General features: G+C 46.8%; 1 protein-coding gene across 10 annotated transcripts in view; it reads right to left on the reverse strand.

Annotated features, from left to right (window-relative positions):
* EPB41L4B (erythrocyte membrane protein band 4.1 like 4B) overlaps window positions 1-20,743 on the reverse strand; it is a 139,093-nt gene that overhangs the window by 111,569 nt on the left and 6,781 nt on the right. The window contains exon 1 of one of the 10 annotated variants that reach the window (XM_070795244.1): window positions 7,850-8,008. The exons of the other annotated variants lie outside the window; for them this stretch is intronic. The gene's annotated coding sequence lies outside the window, so the exon portion shown is untranslated. Of the gene's footprint in view, window positions 1-7,849; window positions 8,009-20,743 lie in introns of those variants that run through there. 10 annotated transcript variants of the gene reach the window in all.

Genomic DNA, 20,743 nt, shown 5'->3' on the forward strand with positions numbered 1-20,743 from the left:
CCAAACTTTATTTCTCTCACATCTCCACAGGAATAACACAATGTGCTTTTTTGCCAAATGCTGAACAAGTGCCGACAAAGGTCCATCTAGTCAAGGCTGTGGTCTTTCCAGTGGTCATGTATGGATGTGAGAGTTGGACCATAAAGAATGCTGAGCACTTTAGAATTGATGCTTTTGAACTGTGGTGTTGGAGAAGACTCTCGAGAGTCCCTTGGACTGCAAGGAGATCCAACCAGTCCATTCTAAAGGAGATCAGTCCTGAATATGCATTGGAAGGACTGATGCTGAAGCTGAAACTCCACTACTTTGGCCACCTGATACAAAGAACTGGCTCATTGGAAAGGACCCTGATGCTGGGAAAGATTAAAGGTAGGAGGAGAAGGGGATGACAGAGGATGAGATGGTTGGATGGCATCAACAACTCGATGGACATGAATTTGCGCAAGCTCCGGGAGTTGGTGATGGACAGGAAGCCTGACGTGCTGCAGTCCATGGGATCGCAGAGTCAGAGACGACTGAGCGACTGAACTAAGCTGAACAAATACATGATCTAGTAATCCCATTTAAAGGAAAACAGGCTAGCCTGGCTTTGGGATTTTGGGTAAACCCATGTTAGTTCTTGGAGATCAACTCCTTCCTTTCCAAGTTCTTAATCACCCCTTGTTTAAACAGCTCTCAGAACTCTAACTGTTCTCATCAGTGGTCTTCCTGGCCATTGGTTCCCAGAAGGTACCTGCCTCAAGGCATCTTTCAACTGTCTCTAGGAAGTGCTAATTTCATGGTTAGTTATTACTTCCTATACTCACCCCCAAACTAGATAACTTGCTACTTTTCTCTGAACCTCAGTAGGAAAGTAGCTCTCTATTACCTGCACGTGCACACAGAGGGGCCAGGGGTCTCTGTTCCTACTGCCATCACTACTAAGTCATCACAAAGAAATATACACTGTTTACACCAGGATGTCGTAAACACAAATATCTGAAATTACTGAATAAAGTTACCTTGAAATTTCACCCTGAGTGAGAAATAGCAGCTCAGCCCTCAGCAAGATCTGGTGACTCAAAACTGAAATCTATTGGTGCAAAGACAATGCAGAGGATCCCTAATCTGCTGGATTGAAGGCCAGGCTGTCCAGCTTATAAATTCCACCTCCCAGTTGAAGAAGACTTCCATGTTTACCAAGGTTCCATGACCCCAGTTTTCAGAGAAAGCCTGAGACTCAGAGAGATCAACATGACCAAGTTCCTATTGCTCACAAGTAGCAGACCAAGAATCAGAACCCAGCCTTCTGGGTTCTAGGACAGAGATCCTTCCATCTCATCCCACTGCTTCTCCAGTCGGCTCATTCACCTGTTTGGCTCCAAACACATGCAATGTGTCCAGCCAGCAAAGAAGAAATATTTCTTAAGCCCAATTCAACACACAGCTGCAGAAAGCGTGCTTCATGCGTGGTCTTGGCTACAGGTGGGAGACACAGCCACCCAGTCAAACACCAGCGGACCTCCTGGTGGGAGGTGGGGGGCAATTCCCATTCTGTTTGGAGGAAGGGAAGTTGGGGCAGAATGGAAAGTAGTTGATTCACACAAACACTAACCCAGAAGCCACGACACTTTCTGTGGGGGACATCAAGAGTCTGGGCGGCTCCTAGAAATTCAATTCTGGTAAAACAGAGTACGTGCTACTAATTTCCTGACCTGCCTGGCTAACCATCTCTTAGAAATCGGAGGAAGCAACCAATACCACTGCCCTTAATTTTGGCCAACAAGGAAGTGAGAACAGTCTCAGAAGAAAGTGTTGTTTTGGTGTGCGAGTCAGTGAAAGGAGACAGTGTGAATGGGGTCCTCTTCCAACCAGGGGCGCAGGGCTCTCCACATGGGACACGAGCTCTGGGCGGGTAGAGGGTAGGCTTAACGGTTCCCGCATACAGCACCACCACACTGGCTTCCAGGGATGGAGCGATCAATCTAAAACACTGAGACTTTGTGCTCCTTTATTGCCTATCGATCAGCCTCTGTTCCAGGCTGATAAGCCGTCTTTGGCCCGAGAGTCAAAGCTCTCATTAGTTTCTGCTGTAGGAATTAAATAGCCCCAACAGCCATGATCCTATGAACCTTCTTGCAATCATCGTGGAATACCTAACACCTTCTGATGACCTCAGTTTCTGCCTCCCTATAGCTGCTTCCAACCGTGCCTACCACATGTGACTCAGCAGTCAGTTGAAGGCAGACCTTCACCTAAGTGCTGAATAAAGTCTGGACACTAACGCTACTTGATCCTGGCAGCCCTGAAAACTCGTTTCACCCAACACTTCAAATATTACACCTCCCCCTCTCAGTAAGAAACCCTAAAACAGCACAGGTTGAATATGCTTTAATTTGGGGGTAACTACTATCAGGACTCTTGAGAGTCCCTTGGACTGCAAGGAGATCCAACCAGTGCATCCTAAAGGAAATTAGTCCTGAATGTTCACTGGAAGGACTGTTGTTGAACCTGAAACTCCAATACTTTGGCCACTTGATCCAAAGGGCTGACTCATTTGAAAAGACCCTCATGCTGGGAAATATTGAAGGCGAGAGGAGAAGGGGATGACAGAGAATGGTTGGATGGTATCACCGACTCAGTGGACATGAGTTTGAGTCAACTCCGGGAGTTGGTGATAGACAGGGAGGCCTGGCATGCTGCAGTCCACAGGGTCCCAAAGAGTTGGACACGACTAAGCGACTAAACTGAACTATCAAGCCCAGGCTTCCCTGCTGGTTCAGTGGTAAAGAACCCACCTGCCAATGCAGGAGACAGGGTTCAATCCCTGGGTCATGAAGGTCCCCTGGAGCAATGCATGGCAACCCACTCCAGTGTTCTTGCCTGGAGAATCCCATGGACAGAGGAGCCTGGTGGGCTACAGTCCATGGAGTCCCAAAGAGTCAGACATGACTTAGCGACTGAGCACACACTATCAAGCCCATTTTAATATGTGATCCTGACTGACGGGGACAAAAATATCAGACAACCTCCTTAACACCAAGGTCCACTGGACAAACTACTCTTAGAATTCTGGATTGGGAGACTCTCCTCACCTTTATTATTAAGCAAGGTGAGTCATGAACCAGTCACAATGCTCTTGACCCAACTGAGTCCACACGAAGCTCTGGAGAATGGGATTGGGGGCAGGAGACTGCCCTGAATTACCTCTCAGGCAGGTGCTTCCCAGCTTGGTGCCCTCCATCTTACATCAATAGAGAAGCAAGTACATGGGGGACTTGAAAGGTCCCAGGTGGCAAGTACCTAACGTGCTAATTTTCACATTGATCTTTTTAAACTGGTGGCACTTACAAACAGGGCTGTGAAGTCTTTCTCCTTTTCCCCTGCATCTGGAAGAGCCTGGCACTGCTACACCAAATAGAATATGGTATTCGTGATATTTTGTCATTTCCAAGGTGAGTGACAGTTCTCTAGGGACACTTGCTCTGTGGGAAGAGCTGACCACCACGTGAAAAATCCAACTACCCTAAGACTAGCACACTGAAGAGGCTGTGAACAGATGTTCCTGTCAACTGTCCCAGCTGAGTGCAGCCTCCAGCCATCCCTGCCAAGATGCCAGATGTGTGAGCACAGCCATCGCAAACCACCCTCACTAGCCAATCTTGCAACTAAGTCCTCCTGTGTGACCTGGTCCATGACATGAGGAGCAAAAGAAAATCTCAGCCTGGCCCCACCTCAATGGGTTCTTGGCCAACAGAACCCATGAACTATGATAAACAGTGATGCTTTAAACCACTGAGCACTGGGGGAATTTGTTATGCAATAAATAATCAGAAAGAAAACCATGCCAATACACAGATATAACGTGTGCATGGCATGTGTGTGTACATAAAAGATTTAGTATACAAAAAAGTTTTCCATAACCTTAAAAACTGTTTCTTAGGAATCCTTACACTGTGATGTTAACTCAGGTATCGCAGCTTGGAGACAAAGAATTAGAATGATAAATATATTGAGTCTTGAAAAAAAAAGGGGGGGTAGGTAAACAAACCTGAAAACTACTCTTTGAAGGTCCTGTTTAGGAAAAAGATATTAAAATCAAGGGCTGGAATGACTGAAGCTGCCTTGCTCTACATTCACCAACACTGTATTAAGGACTCAATAAATTGCACTGTAGGTGGGGGAGTGGACGGCTAGGGATTCAAAGAGACTTAAAAGACATTATTTACCAAATGCAATGTGTTGTCTGTAATTGGCTCCTGATTCAAACATGCCAACCACTGACCACAAAAAAGTTTTAGATGCTGGAGGAAAAGTGAACAAGGACTCGGCATCAGATGACATTGAAGACTCACTGTTCGTTTTGTTGAGTGTGATCACAGATGGTAGACATGTAGAAAGAGAGACACCCATTTAGCTATTAACAGGTTAAATGACACAAAGTTGTCTCGGAGTTGCTTGAAGATACTCCAGAGAAATAACAAAATATGGGTGCTATATACAAGACAGTTTCATCATACTATTGTCTCCACTTGTATATTTGAAATTTTCCTTAATGAAAACTTCACAAACTGCAAAGAAGTTGAGGGTTTGAAGGTGTCTGGCCACAGTGACCAGGGCCCCCACACAGGCTCTACTAGGCATCCAAGTTACCAAATAAGACACAGAGACGGCTCAGAAATCAATACATTCAAGTTCCTCATTTTATAGATGGGGAAAAACAAGGCCAGACATAGGTCATGTTGCCAGGCAGCCAGTGCAAAGCCAAGAATAGAACAGTAGCCTTCTGACCCTGAGACCAATACAATTTTCTTTCTCAGAACTGTCTAGAGACAAATGCATTATGTTACCTGAATAGGAAACAAAAAATAAAAAACCAGCCTAGCATTTCTGCTATGGAAAGGTTAGAGATCAAATAGGCAATACCAAAAATTTCAGTGTTAAAAGCTTGTTGGCTATAAAAAGTATCTGGTTTGGGCAAATATTTTTGGCTTTTTAAAATGGTGGATCAGAAAAAGGGGGGCACGGGGAAAGAAGAAAGAAACCACAGGAGAAAGGGAAAGAAAATGAAACAAATTTGTGCCTGGCCAAACAGTAACATGCAATTAAAATGATGGATGCCTTTATGCCAGAGGTTGAGTTTGAAACAAGCTGCTGGAAGAAGGGCAGCCCTGAAAATAAATTGCCAAATCACTTTTTGCAGCCAGATTGCAGATTCCCCATCCATGTGATTCTAAAAGCAAATAACTCCACATAAATAAATATGCAATGAATTCCCAGGAAACCCAGCCAAGAAACATGAACAGAAAGAACTAATTTTGGGTGGACGACTGCCCCCACCGATCCTGCAACTTAGGAACGAGACTAAATTTGCAGAGTAAGGCAGGTCGGTGCTACCTTGCATCCTTCAATTCCTGGGACCTGTAATGACCGCCCCCCTTCTCTCCTTGGAGCCCTTTACAGCTCTGAAAGTTCTGGGTGTCGCAACACACCCCATGATGCAGTGGCTGACAGCATGGACTCTGGGATCAGCGTGGCAGGGAACTGAGTCCCAGCCCTGGTCCTCAGCTTAGGCTGAGACTAGTGTCAGAACTGTCTTACCTGGTAGGAATGTTTAAGGATGGCAAGAAATGAAATGATGGATTTAACTAGGCGTGGCCCCAGGGTTCACCCCTAGGGCAGGCCCATGGTGGCAGGCTTCATTCTAGATGGCCTATCAACTCGTGGAAGATGAGCTTTACAGAGGCGGAGTGACTGGGCAGTGTTAGAAGATGAACTATGTCCCCCCCAAATTCGTATGCTGAAGCCTTAACCCTGCAATGCTTCCCAACCTGGCTATAACTGGAGAAGAGGTAATTAAGTTAAAATGTGTTCATTAGCACGTGCCCTATCCTATCTGACTGGTGTCCTTATAAACAGAGGTCACACACACAGACACCAAGGCTGATACAGAAAAGACCACCTGAAGACAGGAGCAGACGGGGCAGCAAGAGAGCGGCCACCCACAAGGCAGGAGACAGGCCTGACGCCGCCGGCACCGTAAGCTAGGGCTTCCGGCCTCTGCAACTACAGAAAGATAAATTTCTACTGTTCAAGCCACCGAGACCACGGTACTTTGCTTACGGCAGCCCAAGCCGAATAGTACAGGGAGATTCAAGTTAGGACCAGTTTTCAATCTGGCTTGAGAGGGGCAGGGAAGCCTGGCGTGCTACAGGCCATGGGGTCACAAAGAGTGGGACACAACTGAGCGACTACCACTTTAGCACTTTTAGTGATCACACCAACTGCTGAGGCACAGAATTCCAGGGCTTAATTTACTCAGCTCTGTGTGCGTGGAAGATTTTCAAATCAGGTTAATGAGTGGAAAAGCACATAAAACTTTTAACCTTGTCTCTGGTGAGCATGACTGTTAGGGTCATAAAACTACAACTGAGGCACCGTCATCTATGTCCCTGATGGAGGGGTATAAAATAAAGCTGTCTTGTTACAGGTGGCCTTTGATTTTTCATTCTTCTCTCTTTTTCCTTTGGTGAGTCAGTAGTCTTAAAAAAGTCTCCTGGAAGAAGGCAGAGAATGACATATTCAGAAGAAGAAAAGGAGGGTGTGATGCCTACGGGCACTCCCTGGGTCTGGATTTGCAGGGATGGCATTGTCAAGATTATTATAAGGTGAGTGGTCTGTGTTTAGTGTGAGCTGTGGTGAGAAGACTCTTGGCTGCAAGTTCACCACACAGAAAGTGAGCCTCTCCTTACCCATGATCTAGTAAAAATGTTCCAATCACAGATGCATTTTTAAAAGCAATACATACTGAATATCAAACATGGTAAAAAAAAAAAAGTATGAACTAGTTCTATGTAGTATTATGGAATGTTACTTTAAAGTAGAAGACAAAAACAGGAAATTATCTACAGAACTAAACACCTAGGCACAAATACAGAGGGATTCCCTGGTGGCTCAGTGGTAAACAATCCACCTGCAATGTAAGAGACTCGGGTTCGATCCCTGGGTCAGGCAGATCCCCTGGAGAAGGGCATGGCAATCCAATCCAGAATTCTTGCCTGGAGAATCCCACGGACAGAGGAGCCTGGCGGGCTACAGTCCATGGGGTCACAATCAGACATAACTTAGTGACTAAACACACACACACAAATACAGCAACTCCTCATCATCTCTCACTGCTATGGACTGTTCACAGCTAACCCCAACATCTCCTAGTTCAACCAGAACTAATTCATCTAGAATGATTTCACAGGTAAAAGAAGACCTCAAATCTGTGTCAAAAGATTTTTCTCCAAGACTGTCTCTAAACCAGGCATTGAACCCCAACCCTTATACCATCTCAGGGACCTAGGCAGTTCCTGTAGGGACAGGAGGAAAATCTGTGTGGGGCTATGCAGGTGCCAACCGTTCCAGCAGGTTCCTGCTGGACGGTGCTCACAAGTGAATTGGGGGCAGTCACCACACAGATCTAGTCAACTGCTGCTCTATGAGAATTCAGACCATGCTATCAGACTTTCCAGTTGCTCAAGAAAGCTACAAAATCGAAACTCCTTTATGTGAATGTGTTTTAAAGCCTTGTACAGACCTTTAGTCTACTTTTTAATTGGAGCATGACACACACAGACAAAACCGCACAGGTCACATGTGTGCAATGCTAGGAATGATCAGAAATGACCATGACTATGCAGCCACCACCCAGGTCAAAACACAGGACTATTCCCAGCTCCTGGACATCCCGAGCGTGTCTTCCCAATCCCGCTCTCCCTCCCTCCCACAGGGGCTGCAGACTGGCTGCGCCCATCTTGCAATTCTAGATGCAAACGGAAGCGCACGGCCTGTCTTCCTCTACAGCCACGTGGGGCCCGAGCACCTCCAATCCTTGATCTTGATGGCTGAGCCAAGGCACACCGGTGGACCTTACAGCCCTCAGCGGAAGGGAAATGAGGCCCAAGTGAACGCGGCTCTGTGGACTCACTCACGGCTGAGAAGGACTCGCCAAGGGAGGAGTCCCAGATAAGAAGCCACAAGTGTGGGTGGAGTGGGAAGGTCAAAGTCACAGAAGGGGAGGGTCTGTTCTCCCGAGCAAATGGACAGGGGACAAAAGGACAGGGGAGATGGCAGGTGCCAGGGGGAGGAAGCCAAAGTCCACAGCCACCAACAAGGCAGAAGGAGAGCACGCCTGGAGACCCACAGCCGGGGCGGCTGGGACCAACTCCCATGCCCACGAGACGGGCATTTTCCCCAGAGGACGCCAACTGGGCCGGATTCCTGGAAGGGGGAGGAATCAACAAAGATTACCTAGCATGCCCCGACTTTTAAAACCCTTTCTCAGGGTCAGTATCAATACATGTGAGCTTCCCAGGTGGTGTTAGTGGTAAAGAACCTGCTTGCCAATGCCCAAGATGTAAGAGAGGCAGGTTCAATCCCTGGGTAGGAAAGATCCCCTGAAGGAGGGCATGGCAATCCACTCCAGTATTCTTGCCTGGAGAATTCCGTGGACAGAGGAGCCTGGCGGCCTACAGTCCACGGGGCTGCAAAGAGTTGGACACAAATGAAGCGACTCAGCACGCACGCGTGCATTAAAACATGTGAAGTAAACAGAAGAGGGCAGTAAACACCTGTCACTCAGGTTTAACAAGGATCAACATTCAGTGTCATCTGTACTCCTTCCTCCCCCTTCCCTCCATTAATTTTTTCACACTTTTTTTGCACAGATGGTGGTGGTACATTTACTTACATCTAAATGTGCAAATCTGAGCCGCTCCATATTGACAGATGGAAACATCTGTGCAAGCCACACCTCTGTGCCATTCCGCACATTCTAATCTCCCCAGATCCTGGGTGCCCCTCCCGGGCCAATTCCTGGCTGTCCCCACTCCCTAGGAAGCAACACCCATTCTGAACTGATTCTTCTCTAGATTACTTTTGCCAGTTCTGGAGTGACAGAGAAATGGAATCATCCAGAGGTACTCTTGTACAAGGTTTATTTCACTCAGCATAATGCCTATGAAGACAGAAAGACAGGTTTTAAAATTCACTTTGGGCCACGCTGTATAGAGATGTCTTTATCACCTTTCTCATGCTATCTTATGTGGATAAACTATAAAGCTCTGAGATAAACATTTGAGATAAAGATAACCTGCACTGGATTCAGAGCTGTGATTGCCAATGAATTACTCAAATCCTGCTTTCTTGCCTGGATCCCGTGTTCCAGATACTGGTTTCTGCACCTAACATGTGTGACAACCACCACCCCAGAGCTCTGACCTGCGGTGGCCTCTGAGAAGCAAAACTGACCATTGTTTTTGCCCCTGTCTCTTGCCCTGGTTCTTCCTTCTTAAGCAAGTAAACTGGGTACAAGCGGGTTTGTTGCTCAGTTGCTCAGTCGTGTCCGACTCTTTGCAACCCCATGGCACCCCACTTCAGTACTCTTGCCTGGAAAACCCCATGGGTGGAAGAGCCTGGTAGGCTGCAGTCCATGGGGTCGCTAAGAGTCGGACACGACTGAGCGACTTCACTTTCACTTTTCACTTTCATGCATTGGAGAAGGAACTGACAACCCACTCCAGTGTTCTTGCCTGGAGAATCCCAGGGATGGGGGAGCCTGGTGGGCTGCAGTCTATGGGGTCACACAGAGTCGGACATGACTGAAGCAACTTAGCAGCAACAGCAAAAAGGTGGAGGGATACCACCAAAATGTAAATGAAGTGATGATGTATTATTGCAGGTATGATACGACTTTTATTTGGTATTTTTTAATTGATAATTCCTAAAAATTCTAAAATAAATAGCATGCTTTAAAGTACGGAGTTGGTATGACAAGATAATACTTCTTTTTTATAAAACCCGTATTTTCATTATTTTTCCCTTTTTTGCTTCCTAGTTAACCAACTAGGCTACTTTGTTCTCAGTGTTTCAGGAAAGGTATGTTATAACCAAACACAGAAAATTAAGATTAAAAAAACAAAGATGCAGATGATGGACGCTGGAGCCACACTTGCCAGGCCCACCACGCTCTAGTGGCAGGCCACAGGTGGGGCATTAAACCGACCTGCACATGTTTCTTCATCTGTGCAATAGGGCACTGGCTACCTTACAAAGTTTTTGTGAGAATTAACTGTGGACGCATATACGAAGTGCTCAGAACCATGTCTGGCATTGAGTAAGCTCCCCTTTGGAAGAAAAGTAATGACCAATCTAGACAGCATATTAAAAAGCAGACACATTACTTTGCCAGCAAAGGTCCATCTAGTCAAAGCTATGGTTTTTCCAGTGGTCATGTATGGATGTGAGAATTGTACTATAAAGAAAGCTGAGTGCCGAAGAATTGATGCTTTTGAACTATGGTGTTGGAGAAGACTCTTGAGAGTCCCTTGGACTGCAAGGAGATCAAACCAGTCAATCCTAAAGGAAATCAGTGCTGAATATTCATTGGAAGGACTGATGCTGAAGCTCCAATACTTTGGCCACCTGATGAGAAGAACTGATTCACTGGAAAAGACCCTGATGCTGGGAAAGATTGAAGGCAGGAGAAGGGGACAACAGAGGATGAGATGGTTGGATGGCATCACCGACTCGATGGACACGAGTTTGAGCAGGCTCTGGGAGTTGGTGATGAACAGGGAAGCCTGGGTTGCTACAGTCCATGGTGTCACAAAGAGTTGGACACGACTTAATGACTGAACAACAGCGACCACTCCAATTAAGCCAAGAACTCTGACTGCAGAATCCACCTCCCACAACCAATTCTGTCCTACCGCCCTTAAGCGCTGTCTCTGGAGGTTTCTGCCGCTGGAGCTACATCATATGTTGTTCTTTTACTGTAGATTAATTCTGTCTTTTTCTCCTTCAAATTCAACTTCATAGGTTAAACTTATACATGTAATCTCTGAAGATCAAGGTCAAGAGCAGACAGAGCAGACACTAGCAGTACAGCGGAGGCACCAAAACCATTTATGCACTGTGTACGCTCTAGCACGCCACTTACCCTCTCTGTGCCTCGATCTCCTTATACTGTATGTACAATGAGGCTGTTAATAGGAACTACCTAACTCATAGGGTTGTGAGAAATCAGTGAGCTAAGCCATGTGAAGTGCTTACATCATAATGTACACGGTCAGTCTACTTTGAAAACATGCTATGTGCAAGCCAGACCCCAACGGCCACACATTCTGTACGACTCCATTTATATGAAATATCTAGAGTTGGCAAATCCACAGAGACAGAAAACGGGTTAGTGGCTGCCAGAGGCTGGGAAGAGGGGAGAAAGGAGGATGAATGCTTACTTAGGTTCAGAGGTCATGACAAGGCTCTGGAGCTAGACTGTGGTAATGGTTGCCTAACATTGTGAGTGAGTGTGATGGAATGGTTAACACTTTATCTGCATTTCACCAAAATAAAAACTTTTGCAAAACAATAAGTCAATTTATTACTTGGTTTTTGTAAGTAATATAAATAATTACAATTATTACTCAAATTACTACATGAACCACTACCATGGCATGGGATGTACTAAGTCCCCCACAAGGCAAAACATGAGCGGGAATACCATAGGGTACAAGCAGGGTGGGGGTTTGGGACAAGCTTCACAGACACGGTGGCATCTGAAATGGGTCCTGAGAGACAACTGGACCCTTATGAGATAAGAATCAGCCAAGAAGAAAGGGAATGAACAGCAAAGGTACAAAGTGTGAGGGTGGGGCAGCCACCCTCAGGGTGAGGGTGAGAACCATGAGGGTGGCAGCCTTGGGGAAGAACTGGGGAGACTGGAATGCCAAGTCTGGAAAGGGTTTTACATCCGGTGCTCTCACTTACTGCGGGGTGTTGGGCAGAAACCTTGCTGCTGAACTTTTTACAAAACTGGAATGCCCACAGTTCTGTCACAGAGGTGCTACGAGGATTAAATAAAGCCACAAAAGGCGAAAGCTTCATCTCAACCTAAAACTCTACACAAACATAAGGGACGTGACTGTGCAGAGAACACTGCCCCTCAAACACAGCGGCACGTGGCATTCCACTGGTGACTGGGGCCCTCTGGGGTAGAGGCTGCGGGTAGAGCAGGTTCCCTGGCAGAGCCAGGAAGTAAGCAGCGACAGGGTGAATGAAGGCTGGAACACAGTACACAGCCCACCAGAGTAGCCAGACCACGCAGATGCCGGGGAGGGGAGTCGGGGGTGGTCCTTTAACCCTGACATCCTTAGCACACTGACCCGGGCTACCAAGGCAACGTGAGGGGCCAGATGTGCACTGTGAATCAATTACAACTCCACTTCCCACCCCAAATGAGCTCCTTCGAAGCAGGGCCCACATTTTCGATCATTTCATATTCCTTGCATGGGGTCTTACACACACTAGTTGATCTCTCTCTGCTTTTGTATTTTGATCTTATGTTTTGCTGTGGGTTTGTGTGTGTGTGTGTTTTTAAATTTGTTATTTTGTACTGGAGTATAGTTGACTTACAACGTTGTGTTAGTTTCAGGTGTACAGCAAAGTGATTTAATTACACACATACACATAGCTATTCTTTTTCAGGTTCTGTTTCCCATACAGGTCATCACAGATATTGAGTAAAGTTCCCTGTGTTATACAGTAGGTCCTTGCTGATGATCTACTTTATATAAAGTACTGTGCGTATGTTAACCCCAACCTCCTGTTTATCCCTTCCCCCACCTTTACTCATAAGTTTGTTTTCTAAGTTTAAGAGTCTCATTCTGCTTTGTAAATAAGATCACCGGTATCATTTTTTACTGGGGTTTTTAACGAATACATGAAACAGATGGCATAAAGCAGAGCTCGTCAGTAAACAGAATGAACTTCAGCTCTCTCGAAAACTCATCTGTGTGGCTGTGCTCGTCTTGTGAAGTGAGTTAATAAGATAAATGACACATAACAGTAATCCAAGTACACGCAATGCTTCTTTTCTTTTCTGAAGACGGCACATAATTTTTGCATTTTTCTTCGGAAGCCTTTTTAATGAAGAGGAGCTATCACCATAGCTTTGAGAACAAAGCTAAATGCTTCTGGACTTCAAAGTCAGTCAGTCCTATGCAGAATACTGAAGCATCCCGAATAAATGTTTCTGACCTTGGACTGCCTGGCTCCCACTGAAACATCCCACATACAGATTCCCTCCTCTTAGCTCCCTCCCCGCAGTTCCCCTGGGATCTGCCACTCCAGCCTGTGTGCAGGGACAGGAGCCAGTCTCCAGCCAGCTGGGCCCCTCCCTGGACTCTGACCCCCGCTGTCACTGCCACCCAATACAGACTGCAGCTCACTGGGCAGGTGGCTTGGGCCTTGGGCCCCAGCAAACAGGAGCCATCAAAGGACTGGAATGGGCTGCCAGGGAGTGCTCTGGGTTAATAACTAACCCTCAAGCACCTTTACAGTGTATTGGGCTTTCCTGGATGAAGCCCACGGCTGTTTCACAGGCAGACGCCAGAGCGGGCAGTTTCTTCTGGGCCCTGGGGAGAACCACAGGTGAGTCTGGGAACAGGAAGGGGGACCTCGGAGAGGCGAAGAGGTCTCCCTCTGTCACTGGGCCGCCAAGAGGAGGAGCCAGGAGGCGCATGCAGGAAACTGCTCCTATTACATGCTAATTACTGCTCATTTGCCACAGGTGAGCAGCCTCTGGCTGTGGAACAGAAGGCGTGCTCCAAGGCAAAGACCTGCCACCCCAGAATGACGCTCTGGACCACGTGGCTTTCAAGTGTTTCTTTAGGAGTAAAACCGAGTGGTTCCCACTGCCCTGCCATCTGTTCCACCTCCTTTCTCTCTGCAGTGTTCAAGTTCATTGACTCTACTCCTAAAAATGTCTGCAGGCACCTCTGGCCAGGAGACGGAGAGAAAGGGCTCACGGGGTGAGCTCACGGGGTGGGGGTGGGGGGCAGTGGGGGGGACATGTTCCGGTAGAATGTAAAGGAACCCAAACAGGAGTAAGATACAGAAAAAGAGAACCTCAAGGTCAAGTGTTGGTCACCCACTCGTGTCCGACTCTTTGCAGCCCCATGGGCTGTAAACTACCAGGCTCCTCTGTCCAGACAAGAATACTGTGGTGGGTTGCCATTCCCTTCTCCAGAGGATATTCCCCAACCAGGGATCAAACCCTGGTCTCCTGCATTGCAGGCAGATTCTTTACTGTCTAAGCCACCGGGGGAGACATTCAAAACTACAATTATGGAGCTGATGAAGAACCAGAACAAAAAGATACTCTTTTAATCAAATCTACTGAACACTTCTCAAAGATGAGGAATCTGGAGCTTTTCAAAGAAGCAACATCCAATGAAAGATAGGATACCTAGGCTCACAGGCAGGGGCTGAACAGGAGCAGGAATCCTGCAAGTATTATTATCTCAAGCCTCAGTGCCTTTGCGTATGCTGACTGGCTACCAGAAAAGCTATTCTCCACTGTCCTCAGAACTCAAAGCTTTCTGAAATTTTCTGGTTGCCCATCTTTCCCCTCCCAGTCCTCCCACCTTAGCCCTTTCTTTAAGCTTATTTGAATTTCCCCAGGGCACTTTTCACACCAGGTGTAATGACTTGTCTCCACTCAAGCTTCTCAAGGACGAGGAACTTGCCTCACTGTTTTCTGTGTGCTGAGTCAGATGCTTTAAGTGATGCTTGTATCAACTGTACCTCTGGGGAACCAAATGTTGAGGATGCCATCGAGGAAATCCACAGTGGGAAACTCTAAGACAGATGGCTCACTCCTTCAACAAATGGGGAAGAAAAGGAGGGGAGAAGGGAAAACTCCAGATTAAGAGCTTTAGCTAAATTGTGGGGCAGAGAAAAAGGAGATGATGTTGGTCAAAGAACACAAACTTCAGTTATAAAATAAATAAGTTCTGGGATCTAAATGACAGCGTGATGATGCAATAGTTAATTATAATGTAGAGTGTACCTGAAATCTGCCAAGATACACACACAAATGGTGACCAGAAAAGTGATGGATATGTTAATTACCTCAATGTGCAGTAACCATTTCACAATGCAGATGTATATCAAATCAACATGCTTTATATCTCAAATAAATAGCATTTTTATTTGTCAATTATGCCTCAATAAAGCAAGAGAAAATAACATTTCAAAAAATTCTTAAAGAGCTTCAGATAGATAATCAACCAAACACACTCAAAGGACCTTGGTGTGACAACCAAATAAGACAATCTGAACACTGACTATATATCTGAGACTAAAAGACAACTATTAATTATTTTTAGGTGTTGTGATAATATTGTGAATATTTTTTAGAAAACACAGCCCTTATCTTTTAGATAACTGGGATTTTGTTTAGGAATTTTTTTTAAAAGAATCAGGAAGGAACAGATATAAGAATACCAGTGAAAAGAGAGGGGCCACATTAATAAGTGATGAAGTTTAACACCGGGTACCTAGGTTATGTTCGTTATATGATGGGTACTTGGGGCTCTCTCTGCTTTTGACTGCACTTAAAATTTCAATGAATACAAACTGGAAGGAAAGTAGGCAGAAGTGAATGAAGACTACACATCCCGCAACTGCTCACCAGCAGCAACAGACTTCAGCTAATTCACAGCGAAAGGGAAGATGGAACGTGCATTTCCACTTAGGGAGGAAAGGCAAGGGGGACTTACATGGACGCGTTCTCCCTTGTTCCACTGAGGTGAGCTCAGAAGAGGAAGTGGGTATGGGAGACAACCTCATCAAGGCCAGCAGAGAAAGGAGCCGAACACAATGAGAAAAATATAACCCAACTAAAAACCAGGCAAACATCATAGAACACAGCATACCAGGAGGAAATACATTCATGGTCCATAAACACGCAAAGATCCTCAACCCATCAACAACTGGGAAAAAGTGAAGACTACAGTGAGTTCCCACTAACTCCCGCAAGACCGGTAAAATAAAACAGAAAAGCTGCCCAACGCCCAGGGCTGAAGAATGGATTAGCAGACGCTTTTATGTACTGCAGGGACTCTGGAAAACAATTTCATATGATCTTAAAAGGCCCTGCCTGCCGCCCTCCCAGCGACGGGTACATACCCAGGAGAGATGCTGGCTTGCAAACGTGCACCAGGAGACCAATTTCAGGAGGTTCAAAGCGCCATTTTTTCCCCTAATAGCTCCGAACTGAAATCATCCCAAATGTCCACCAACAAAGGATAAATATATTCGGGTATATTCATACAGCACGGCAAGAAGTCCAGCCATCTCATCAATATGGATAAACTTCACAGACACAATATTGAGTGAAAAATCCATATACTAGAAAGTTCACAAACATGCAGGACGAACAGTCTATCTTTTAGGGAAACACACACATGAGGCAAACCCATCAAAAAAGGAATGAGATAAACTTTAGGGGTGGGGGAAGGGAAGGCAATTAGGGAGGGAACGTGGGTGGGGAATTAACAGCACTGGTGAGGCTCTTTGTTCTTAAGCTGGGTGGAAGGTACAAGGATGTTTGTTACATTACTTAATTTTTTTAGTATTTATTTATTTACTTATTTGGCAGCACGGGTCTTAGTTGCGACACGTGGGATTGTCCATCTTCACTGCAGGACATGTGGGATCTAGTTTCCCGAGGGGGGATGGAACCTGGGCCCCCTGCATTGGGAATGTGGAGTCTTAGCCACTGGACCACCAGGGAAGCCCCTGCTGCTGCTGCTAAGTCGCTTCAGTCATGCCTGACTCTGTGCAACCCCACAGACGGCAGCCCACGAGGCTCCCCCATCCCTGGGATTCTCCAGGCAAGAACACTGGAATGGGTTGCCATTTCCTTCTCCAATGCATGAAAGTGAAAAGTGAAAGTGAAGTCGCTCAGTCGTGTCCGACTTTTCTTTTAAACCAGTCATATTACAGATACTCTTTTGTATCTGTATTTCATCATTAAAAGATTTAAAGACTGACTGGACAGAGGACTTGCCAACACTGAGCAACTCTGACAAAAGACCAGACAACCTGGGAGAAGGATTAGCAAGAAAAGGAAGAGTCCCAGGTGAGAGGAGCCAGGATGCCAAGGACAAAACCCCGAGGGGTGGGTGGAGGACATCCAAGTCTCTGATGGCAGTGCCATCAGTGAACGGCAGGGCAGAGTTAGGAAGGCCCAGACACGAAGAAAAGTCTGTAACTCAGATGAATGGGTCAACAAACTGTGGCATGTCTGCACACTGGAATATCATTCAGCCTTTAAAAAGCTGACCCATGCTACCACCTGGATGGACCTTGAAGACATTATGCTAAGTGAAAGAAGCCAGACACAAAAGGACAAGGACGGTATGACTCCACTTACAGGAGGTAGCTGGAGGAGTCAGATTCCTAGAGACAAAAAGCGGACTAGAGGCTGCCAGGGGTACAGGGAAGGAGGAATGGGGAGTTCGAGTTTACTGGACATGGCTTTAGTTGGGGATGATGAAAATGTTCTGGAGATGAACAGCGGTCATCTTGCATAACAATGTGCACATACTTTGAAGTGTACACCTAAAAATGGTTAAAATGGTCAATTTTATGCTACTTACGTATTATCACAGTTTTAAAAATCCATTATTTCAAAGAAGGTGCAGCTGAGCAAGCAAGCTGGAAGGATAAAGGAGAGATGCTACCAAGCCTACCTCAAGCCCCTTGAACACACATAAGACATGACACAGATGACAAGAGCGTTCAGGCATGAAGTGGGCATGGAAGAGGCACCACAGAGCCAAGGGAGGCTGACCCTGCAGGCACCCGAGGAACCGGGCGGTCCACATCCCCCTGGCAGGGCCAGCTTCCCTGGGCGATTCTGCCCCTGGGACCCAGCTCAGTGCCGGGAAACAAAGACACTCCAGATGACCCCATGGGTGGCACAGGGCCCTGGGGATATCACCCTCCAGTTCACAACTTCTAGAAGGAAATGCTGGGCACTCAGCCAACTGTGACACTGGGGGAAAGAACCTACAAGACATGCTGAGAAATGGTAGACAGAACCCGAATGCCAGAGATGCTGTAAAGCAAAGAGGTTCAGCAAAGGCAGGGCAGTTTACGGCAGGAAATTCTAACCTGTCAAAGGACAAAAGATTCTGACCTTCCCTGGGAGTTCCGGAGAGCACACCTTTCATGGGCTAGGGGTAGAGCACTAAAGAATGGGTCAGGAAACCCAGATTCAATTCTGGCTCCACCCTACTTACAGCTGAGTGGCCTTGAGACCTGCGTAAAGGGGATAACAACACTTTCCCAGATGGTAGCAATTAAGGGAAGTTAACACCGATTCTGCAAGCCTCGGGGGTAGGAGAGTCAACAGGCAAGACACCAAGTGCTCTGAGTGACAACCTTCAACCCCAAGAGACAGGTAGGAACAGGTATTATTACACACACACAGGCAATATTACACACACACACATACACACAAACTTCTTTAAGTAATTCAGAATAAGCCAAAAAGAAGGGACCAAACTGGGTGAAAAGTATGTCTGGAAGGCTTGGGTAAGAGGAAAAAAGGTTTTTTTTTAAATAAAAACAGTATATAAAAGGCTGCACACCATGTTTATAAACATGTATGCAAAAGCCCAAAGACTGAAGGGAGCGGTGAAACCAACCAGTTGCTATGCAGCAGGATGGGAATATATAAAATGTTTCTCTCTGTGATAATTTTAGTGTTGTTCTATTAAACACTTACTTTTTTAAAATGTTGCCTATTACCAAACTCAGCGTTGAAGAATTATGGGCCTCAAACCAGAAGGCCCTCTGGTTGAAACCACACTCACCCAGTATGACTTACAGGTGTGAATTCCATGCATGGGAACCCCAAGTGGCCTGGAAAGGGGGCCACCGTTCTGAGGCTCCGGGTCCCCATCAACCCTGGGGCAGGCTCCTCCCACCCCCACTCCTCCCAGACCCAGTCCGGGTCAGACGACCTTCCCGACACAAACCTCCTCTAGCCCGAAGCTACAGTCTGCCTTACTATGTGACACCGGTGGGGTTTTTTAAATCAGTCTGCTGGGTCCTGATTCTCCCCTCTCACAAATAAGGTATAACAACAGTAACCACCAAAAGAGGTTTGGTAAGGATTCAAGTCACTTAAGCACTTAGCATAGTATCAGCACACTGTGATCCCCTGACTCTTACCAGCTTGAGACCCTCCTCTGTGCTTCAGAGGTTGCTCACTCACTCCTTCAAGATTTGGGGGCTCAGCCGGCGCTCACAATCATCCCTAATCACAAGGAGCTGGAAGCCCAGCCAGTGCCGTTTCCTGGCTCTCATCCTCCCTGTATTTGCACCTGCTGCTTCATCCACTGAATGCCTTCTGAGCAACTCTTAACAGCAGAACCTCCTAGGCAACCTTCCGGACAACTCAGTGTCACTCAGGGCATTGAACCTTCTCCAAATCTAGCCCACCGTTCCATGGCTCACCCCCTCACCACCCCTCGTGGGGTTCCGAGTTATCTCCTGACACTGTCTCCCCGCTTCTAGACTGGAACTCTCTCCCCTGTCCTATCCCCTCCCAACGCTTCATGCGGGGTAAATGCACAACCAGTCTTGGGTGACTGAAAGCACTGGCCAAACAAAAACATTGTGGGAAACAAAAATAAGCCAGAAATTAAAATCAAGTGGGACTAGTGAGATACATCCAGTGTCGAGAGAAGCTGAAGAGGCTGCAGGATGAGATGAGAGACCCTGGGGCAGAGGAGGCACTCCTGGGATGCTGCAGGGTTACCCACCCATCTATGCCACATCAGCCCCGGCTGGGAGCAGGGCCTGAGCTCCCTGGGCAGGTGGGAGCCTCCCCAAAGCAGGTGTTCAGAACACAAGCCCTCAGATGCAAGGGGAGTCTGTGGCCACATCAACGGGACCTCTAAGCTGCCAGGAAGCAAAGGTGATTGGTGGGGAAGGGCTCCAAGGATGAGGACCCCACTCCTTACCCAGGCATTAGGTAGCGTACAGCTCAGATGGCCACAGGGAGCTCCCCGCCCCAGCTAAGGATCCCAGGGGCTGTAAAGTAGTAGGGGCAGAAGGGTCCCACCCTAAAGAGGCCCAAACTTGGGGTCTAGCTCCCTATTCAATTGTGCTGTAGAGGTGGGGAAAGAGACTTTACTGTCATCAACCCATATAAATTCATCGTTTTAAATAACATATTCAGAACTAAAAACAAAGAGAAAAGTACAGATGGACACACACACACACCACAGTTTTAAAAGTGGTTATCTCTGATGAGATTTTAGATGTTTTTAACTTCTCCTCCATCTCTATATTTTCTAATCTTTCTGCTGCCAACGTGTTCTCCTGTGAAATGCAAGTGGGGGAGGAAAACACATGCCAACCACCAAAAAAAAAAAAAAACCCACCAAGATGAATCAGCAGCTGACCCTGCCTGCAGGCAGCTGCCATGGGCCCGAGGAGGAAGCCCCGGTGCAAAGAACCAGATTCCTGCAGAAGAAACACTCTGGGCAGCATGGAGGAGGCTGGAGACAGGAGTCAGGCCATGGAGAAAGATGGGACACGGGTTTTGAGGACAAGTTGTGGGTGGAGGATTTCTGCGGTGATGGAGTGGAGTTTTTTCTAAGTCCCTATGCAAGAATGTAGGAGAAAGGCTATCTCCCTGTATCACCGACCCGACTCCCACCACAATCTTTTGCTATTTCAGAATTAAACAGACCTGCGCCTTCATCCACAACAGTGCACTAGAGACAGAACTCAGTGAGGTTATACATGTGAAAGCTCTTAACCAGTTAATATTTGTTCTGTCCTGGACTTGTGCAGGGTCATGTTCCTGGTGCTGGAGAGGCTGGCAGACACCCCCACCCTGCATATTAACACC

Source organism: Bos indicus, chromosome 8 (assembly GCF_029378745.1).
Source record: "Bos indicus isolate NIAB-ARS_2022 breed Sahiwal x Tharparkar chromosome 8, NIAB-ARS_B.indTharparkar_mat_pri_1.0, whole genome shotgun sequence".
In the NCBI taxonomy this organism is placed as follows: Eukaryota; Metazoa; Chordata; class Mammalia; order Artiodactyla; family Bovidae; genus Bos; species Bos indicus.